The following is a 9,126-nucleotide window of genomic DNA, read 5'->3' on the forward strand; positions in this document are numbered from 1 at the left end:
TGTATGTATGTATGTATGTATGTATGTTACTTATAGACATCAAAACCGCTTGACCAATCTTGATAAAACTAGGCAGGAATGTTCCTTGGGTACCAACTTAGACCGTAGTGTATGTATTGTAGCCCTAAAACAAACTTAACCCTATATCGCGCTATGTTGCAAATTTGCTACAAACCCCAAAAAGTCGAATAATTTATTTATTTATTATTATTTTTTAACGAATTTTTTTTATTTCCGATACTTTAAAGCGAATTGAATTTGTAGACACTTCCTTTTCTCTCTTGATGTTAGAAGAACACAATGTATTTTGCGATTAAAGTGTGATCGATTTTGTTTTTTTGGACTGATACAACAGGTAAGATTATTTTCATTCTCATTTAATACTAAAGTGAAAAATCATTGTGAAAAAATATTTCTACAATGTAAGGATGTTATATTAGCTGTAGAATAAAAAATTAGCATTGTTTATATCAACATAATGATTCTGTAAGCATTTGAAGTACTGTTGTAAATTTGCTACATGGCGCACAAGTGGATCAATTTTTCAATACATTAGATTCAATAGTAGATAAAAGTAGATGTACGATTTTCATTTAGAAACCTTGTTTTATTATATTAGCTAGATTATTTGAGTACATTTAGCTTTAAAATGTATTTAAAAAATGGTCTTAGCTCATTTCCCTGCACATTCTAGATCTAGATCTATAGTAGTATAAGTATAATAATAGATCTATAAGATCTAGAATCTAGATTTTTTTTTTAGAGAACCTGTAATGATATTAGTGATAATCTAGACATAAATAATAGATTTCATAATATAGGCCTTATAGATCTAATCAATATTCTACATTTTTAATTTCAGATCTAAAGTTTGTCAATAGGTTCTCTGAATCCCAGTCAAGCTTCTATAGAGGAATCCTGAGCGTGAGATGACAGCGAGCCCTCAAGTTGCATCGAAGATGCAGACTTTAAATTTTATGAAAACCACTCAGGTGAAAATAAAATATTGAATTTATTATAAAGAATATAGTATATTAAGTATATACAACATATTTCGACATTTATGAAAATTTAATAATTAATTAGAGAAATATTCATTGACATTAATTTTTTTTTTCATATTTTTATTGTAGGTAACTTCAAATGAATCTTTTGCTGATGTAGATGAGCAATCAGCTCCTACCTATGGATAAAAGATATCTTTTGGAGAGAGAACACAGACATAAAAACAAAACAACCAAATGCTAGCTGCCTGGTCATGTTATGTGCTCTGGAGTGCCTTTGCGATGGTGTGAGTTTGAACCAGTCCATCAATATCCACAGTCGACCTGCTGGAAGTTTGAGCTTGATGGGATAATAATTTCTGAAACAACTTCAGAACTAAGCTCATAAAAGAGATTTCTTTTACACTCAAAATCAACCAGGCCAGTAAGATCTTCTATTGATTATATAAAGGACTTTTTAACAAATATTCTTATCATGCAGGCAGATTCATCTGTGATGCGAAATCTACATCCAACAAGTGTAAGGCATATACCAGGCTTTAACGGGTTGGTATCTGGCCTCTCAAAACTCTTGCCTATGTTGTATAATGAAGCTATGGATACTCAGTTCATCAAATTTATTGTGGCCTGTGGTACACATTTTGGAAATTCATATTGCCCTATGTCACCGCCACTGGAATACATACATTGATCAAATCAGCATCAAAATAAAGTTTGGACATAACTGAAAATTATTAAAACTATGTAACTCTGGTGAGTACATTTGATGCTCTACATCTAGTTATTGTTATCCCTTGACTTCATGTATGAACAGAAATTTCAAACAATATCCAACACTTTGTGACAGCCGAAGCCGAGGCTAATTACCAGGTTAAAAGGAGACCTCATTAAAAGCTATACATTTGTTTGAATGTATTAAAATAGAGTATGATACTGTTGTATGTTTTTCCAAGAGATTTAATATGATATTTCATTATTCTAACAAGTTTTGTGTCTATGGTTGTTTGGTTTCTAAAAAAAAAATTTTTTTTTTCTATAAATTGTAAAATAATATTTTGAATTACAATTTTCATTAATCATTGGAATAATTATTTTTTTTTATTTAGTACATTATATGTAACATTTAAATAATATTAAATCTATCACAATGATGATATATATATATATAATTGATCATGTCCAAATACCTTTTTATAAATGTTACATAGAAGATGAATTTTTAAAAATATTTTTTTTTCTCATTATTTTTGTACAAAATGTATACTTTTGCTGATTTTATTGTCACTAAATAAATAACTTTGAATTATAATCCATATTATGCATTTTTAAATCTGTTTTAAAATCAATTTTGTACTGTTTTAAATGGCATGTTGCATTTTTACAACAATGGGAAAATTTACCCACTTGTGCTCTATGTTGCAAATTTGCTACGAAGCTACAAAGTCAAAATTACAAATTTTTTGTCGAAAAAAGTGGTACTATATATCTTGTAGACCCCATAGGATAACATTAATCATAAAAAATTTTTTTTTTAAAGTCTATTTCAAAATGTTCGCAATAGAGGGTTAAGACCCTCAAAAAAAAATAAAGTTGTCCGACTCTATTACAGCTATAATATTTTATGGATCTAGGCCATGTCTACAATGTTGACATGAGAAAAGATAGAAAGGATTTAGAATTTAGACCTAGATCTAATTTTAAGAAATACACTTTGCGCAGATAGTTTTTTACTTTGACACATGAAAATACAAAAGAAGATCTTTTGATTTCATTATATAATAAAATTAACCTTCAATTTTGTGTTTCAAAAGCATTTTTTACATTAATTAGTTCCTTATATCTGTGATTACAGATTTCCTGACGAACATTCTTTCATTAGACAATTCAGTAATGAATCGCGTACTAAATATTAATTCGTTTAATTGTTTACTTTATAATCCCATCCCTAGATCTAAAACTCTAATTCAACTCTAAGATGATAAAACTTCTCTTCGCACAGATAGTTTTATACTTTAACACATAAACATATTAATTAAAGTCCATTCATTTCATATTTTGATCAAATAAACATTCAAATTTGGTTTTCTAAAGCTACATTCGTTTACGAAAGCTGCGAAGCCGAGTTAAAGGCCTAGATCTATATTCATTCATGAATCGCGTACTAAAAATTATTTCGTTTTATTGTTACTTTATAATCCCATTCATTTAACAAAGCTATCGCTCTTTTCGTTTTTAATAGATAAGAATGTATCGACTTAGGGTAAACCCATTTTCGCAAACCTAATTTTATTTTCGTAGCGAAAGAGAAATAACGTGAAAGGATCATTAGCTACGTTTAACATACATATAAATCCAATCCACTAGATTATTGAAAAGCATTTTTTACATAAATTAGTTCCTGATATCTACAGATTTCCTGGCGAACATTCTTTCATTAGACATTACCAAATGGTTACACATTAACACATCTCTCTTCTGAGGTCTGAGTCTATTCCTAGGCCTAGGTCTAAAACTCTTACTGAACTCTAAGAAGATAAAACTTCTTTTCGCAAAGATAGTTTTATGCTTTAACACATAAACATACTAATTATTGTCCATTCATTTGATATTTTAATCAAATTAACATTCAAATTTGTTTTTCTAAAGCATTTTTAATACATTCGTTCGCTGTTCGCTAAAGCTGCGTAGCCGTGTTGAGATAGGCTTATATTCATTCATGAAAAAAAGTTCACACATGCGCAGCACAGAACTCTAGATTAGTGTAGATTTAGATCTACGTCTACCTCAAGATCTACTTTATACTTTATACACATGAACATTCAAAATTTAGTCTATTCATCTCAAATTTTAATCAAATATATGTAGGCCTACAAGCAAATGTTTTAATTTGAAAAAAAAAATGGATTTAATTAAGCCTATTAGCTATTTTGATTTGATAGCTTCATTCACACTATTTTTACATTGACACATTCGCTTTACTTATTACATTATTATTTCGTTTAATTGTTTACAAAACACTCTCAGTGACTATATCGACAGTAATGCGCAAATAAAGACCCGCGGGTCGCGGGTAACATATGTCTAGTTATATATATATAAACATTGTTACAATTTATAAAAATGAAGGCGACCGCTCTGATTCTAACAATTACAGAGGCATCTCACTGCTAAGCATAGTCGGAAAGGCTTTTGCTAGAGTATTACTAAAGCAATTACAGATCCTGGCAGATCGTGTTTATCCAGAGTCGCAGTGTGGCTTTAGGGCAGGTAGATCTACAACAGATGTGATTTTCTCTCTGCGGCAGCTACAGGAGAAGAGCAGAGAACAAAAGCAGCCCCTCTAAGGCCTCTTCATAGCTTTTATTGATTTGACCATGATTTGACCAAGACCAAGGCCTTTGACCTTGTTAGCAGAAGCGGTCTGTTTGCTGTACTAGAGAGAATCGGCTGCCCAAATAAGTTAAGAAAACTAGTGTCAGCTTTTCACGAAAATATGCCCTAGGGCACCGTTCAGTTTGAAAGTTCTTCCTCCTGGCCATTCTCCATTAAGAGCAGTGTAAAACAAGGATGTGTACTGGCCCCTACACTATTTGGCATCTTCTTCTCAGTCTTACTATCCAGTGCTTTTAAATCCCTGGAAGACGGAATATACATCCATAGCAGATCCGATGGAAGGCTCTTTAACCTGGCACGTCTTAAAGCCAAAACGAAAAGGCGTCGTATCTTGATAAGGGAGCTGCTGTTTGCCGATGACGCGGCACTCGTATCTCACTCACAAGGAGGTCTACAGAAGCTAGTGAACGCCTTAGCAGCTGCTTGTCAAGAGTTTAGCCTTACTATAGGCCTAAGTCTCTCCAAGACCGAAATCCTGGCACAAGACGTCGCAGAAATACCTATAATACAAATTGGGAACCACACCCTTTCAGTGGTGCAGGAATTTACCTACTTGGGTTCAACAATTGTCAGTAACCTAGACTTAGACATCGAGCTGACAAAAAGGATAGGAAAAGCTACCACAGCATTGGCAAAACTCTCCAAGCGCGTCTGGGAAAATGGTAAATTGACCACAGCGACCAAAATCCTAGTCTACAACGCCTGTGTTGTGAGCACTCTCCTTTATGGCAGTGAAAGCTGGTCAATATACATGTACCAAGAGCACAAATTGAATAGTTTCCACTTGCGCTGCCTGAGACGCATAATGGGCATCTCTTGGAGGGACCATGTCTCCAATCAGGAAGTTTTGAGATTGGCCAATATGAACAGCATGTATGCTCTCCTGACACAAAGAAGATTACGCTGGCTCGGACATGTCACCCGCATGCCAGATGGTAGAATCCCTAAAGATACCTTATATGCTGAGCTTGTGGAAGGAGTCAGACCCAAGGGCCGCCCAAGACTAACATATAGAGATGTCTGCAAGCGAGACATGAGAGCCTCAGGCATCAGCGAAAGTATGTGGGAAAACATAGCCAAAGACCGGAGTGCATGGAGACAGACTGTGCGTGCTGGGACAACCCTTGCTGAGAACAAAAGAATTGAAGCGGCTTTAATCAAGAGGGAAAAAAAGAAAGCTGCCCTGTCTGCTAGCCCTAAATCAGAGGCATACACATGTACGAATTGTGGCAAAGTCTGCCGTTCTAGAATTGGCTTGATTAGCCACACCAGATTCTTCCCTGTCTCAAGATTAAGCCAAAACCAGTGACTCATTTGGGCGCATCCATTGCCTTTCGAGACAAAAGGAGCCACACACATATATATATATATATATATATATATATATATATATATATATATATATATATATATATATATATATATATATATATATATATATATATATATCATGGGCGTAGCCGGGGGGGGGTTTGGGGTTCAACCCCCCCCCCCCCGAAATGAAATCCCTTTCCCCCCCCCCCCCCGCAGGGGGGGGGGGACGGAATTATGTGACTGATTTTTGCTTTCATTTTGCTTATTTTAGGTGAGATTTTAATACTAAATCATCACTTACCACAGCACAGCCGTGGGGTTTTGAGATTTAAAAAACCCCTATCAGGGGGTTTTGAGATACAAATCCCTCTACCAGGGGGCTTTGAGTTTAAAACCCCCTACCAGAGGTTTTTGCAGTTAAATCCCCCTCTGCTATAAAACAAAACAAAAAATACAAACGACAATACCCCAAATTCCAACAGCACAGTTGAGGAAGATTTTGATTTTAAAACCCCCTCCAAAATTTACGATAAACCCCATCTTCAATATAAAAAAAAGCAAATTACACACTCAAAATTCTATGAGCGTAGCCAAAGGGGTTTTGAGTTTTAAACCCCCCCCCCTCCAGTTGGGGTTTGAAGCTAAAAAGAACATCTTCGATATTAAAAAAAAGCAAATTACACACTATAAAATCTATGAGCGTAGCCAAAGGGGTTTTGAGTTTAAATCCCCCTCCTCCAGATGGCTTTTTCTTTAAAGTTTAAAACCCCTCCAGATGGTTTTGAGTTTAAAATTCCCCTACAGAGCGTTTAGAGTTGAAAACTTCTCTCTTCAATATTATTTTAAAGGAAACTACAGTCACCAAATTCTATGATCGTAGCTAAATGGGGTTTTGAATTAAAAACAAAACAAAAAAAAAACTCCAGAGATTTCTTAGTTTAAAACCCCTAAACAGATGATTTGACGAAAAAACTTTCCTTTTCGATATAAAATCTAAAGCGAATTACAGGCATGTAATTCCAAGAGCATAGTCAAGAAAGGTTACAAATTTCTACCAGTGGCTTGGGCTCCATTAATACAGTGTGAATAGTCTTCTGCCGAAATTGAAAATCATTAAATGTGTCTCAACAAAGATGGCTAAGACAGATTTTAGGAGTCAGTCATAGAGATCGGGTCTAAATCATAGAAATCATATGCCGAACTGGGAGTCGAATCCTTAGTAAGGTTGTGACAGAACGTCGCATGAGGTTTTGCGGGACATGTTCTCCGACAAAATGAATTACGCAAAATAAGAGTTGCGGAAACAGCTTGCCGGAAAATGAGGGTCTAAGTAAGTAAGAATAGCACATTAGGTTTGTGAAATAAAACTTTTTAATAGCAAGATAATGCACTGTAGATACCTCAGAATATGCATTTTGTTGGCTTTCAATACCAGAAATAGTGCTCGGCGGCGGGGCTTCGCCCCGCGCTGGGGGAGCGCTACGAACTCCCCCAGACCCCCTTGCTAGCAAGGGCGGGGAATCTACAATAAACAATAAACGTCTTCCGAAGGGGTCAGAATGTAATAAAGATTAATTATGTACCCACACACACACATATACATATATATATGTGTAAGATGCAAGTTTTAAAAATACGATCAAAACTGCTCGCCTCCAGCAACAAATTAGTTTCCTTCCTACGGAAATACGACTCCGATGCAACCCCTCTGAACCTACACAATGCTGATGTCAATATCGGTCTGGACGACGTAGGGCATGAGATTCGCCAATGGGAAGAAAAAACACTCCACGGAAAATTTCCGGCTTCATTACATGGGGACAACATCGACAAGGCTGCTTCCTTAACATGGCTCAAAGCAGGTCATCTCTACCCTGAAACAGAAGGCTTTGTTACAGCAATACAGGACAGAGTAATCAGGACAAAAAATTACGAGAAGCATATCCTGAAACTCAATGTTGTCGAAAAATGCCGAAAATGTGGAAATGTGGGCGAGTCGATTGAACACATTATGGCAGGATGTCCAGCCCTATCAGAATCAGCCTACCTAGGTCGCCATAACCAAGTTGCAAAGTTAATACACCAACACCTGGCTTTGACGTACAAATTGATCGATAAGGACACTCCCCCTTATTATAAATACTCTCCGCAAGAGGTTCTCGAGTCTACTGAACATCTGCTGTACTGGGATAGGCCTATTCTGACCGACAAAACGGTAGATTTCAATCGCCCGGATCTGCTGTTCATCGATAAAAAAGTAAAAACCGCTACCATTATCGATATCGCCGTACCACTGTCTCATAATTTAAGAAAAACTGAGATAGAAAAACAAAGAAAATATGGGAACCTAGGCTTGGAGATTAAGCGTCTATGGAAATTGTCCAAAATAACAATATACCCCATTGTTATATCAACCGAGGGGATAATAACAACTGACCTCACAGACACCTTCAAGGCCCTTAATATTCCTAGGAACATCTTCGTTGCCTGTCAGAGGGCGGTACTGCTGCAGACCTGCCACATCACCAGAAAATTCCTCAGTGGAAACTATTAAAGGGACTACGATGAATTTTGTTTCTCTTTAGCGAAACTCGACCCTGGCAGCGCCAGAGAATGACTACTCGTTCATTTCTAACATAATAATAATCTTTAATATATATAATATTTTTCCGCGGGGGGGGGGGGGGTCGGGGGAATCCCCCCCACCCCCAAACCCTCCCCGAAAAAAAATCCTGGCTACGCCCATGATATATATATATATATATATATATATATATATATATATATATATATATATATATATATATATATATATATATATATATATATATATATATATATATACAAAGAAGTCCCTATATACTGTCCATACCGGCGTTCGCAAGGACATCGCTGTTTGTAGTGCGGTCTTGCCACCGTATGTCCATGATGGAGCGCAAGCATCTTTGGTGGAAGCGCTCAAGAAGTCTTAGTTGTTTTCTGTATAGTGTCCATGTTTCAGACCCATATAGAAGGGTTGAGAGAACCATTGCCTTGTAAACATAGATTTTTGTAGGCAGGCGGAGCGATTTGTTCCGCTAAACTCTCGCCTGAAGGCGTCCAAAAGCGCTACTGGCCCTGGCCAGAGGGTTATCAACTTCCCTTGAAAGTGAGGCGACATTTGACACTATACTACCTAGATATGTGAAGTAGTCTACCACGTAAATGGGATGTCCGTTTACGGTGATCCTTGGGGCTGAGTATGTTTTATTGGGTGACTTCTGGAACATGACTTCTGTTTTCCCGAGGTTTAACCTATAGATAGGCCGAAAGAGGCGGCAGCGTATGCAAATTCGTTTATAGCATTCTGGAAATCATGTTCATTGTGAGCTAGCAGGGCGCAATCATCGGCATAGAGAAGCTCCGTTATGACCAT

The 9,126-nt window shown here is 36.3% G+C and overlaps 1 long non-coding RNA gene across 1 annotated transcript; it reads left to right on the forward strand.

Moving 5' to 3' along the window:
* The first annotated feature begins 141 nt into the window (after positions 1-141).
* Positions 142-2,254, forward strand: LOC129921693 (uncharacterized). The gene is made up of 3 exons (XR_008773673.1): positions 142-355; positions 863-992; positions 1,134-2,254. It is a non-coding gene; the product is annotated as an uncharacterized LOC129921693 (long non-coding RNA).
* The last annotated feature ends 6,872 nt before the right edge of the window (positions 2,255-9,126 follow it).

The sequence above is a fragment of the Biomphalaria glabrata genome, chromosome 11 (genome assembly GCF_947242115.1).
Source record: "Biomphalaria glabrata chromosome 11, xgBioGlab47.1, whole genome shotgun sequence".
Taxonomy (NCBI): domain Eukaryota; kingdom Metazoa; phylum Mollusca; class Gastropoda; family Planorbidae; genus Biomphalaria; species Biomphalaria glabrata.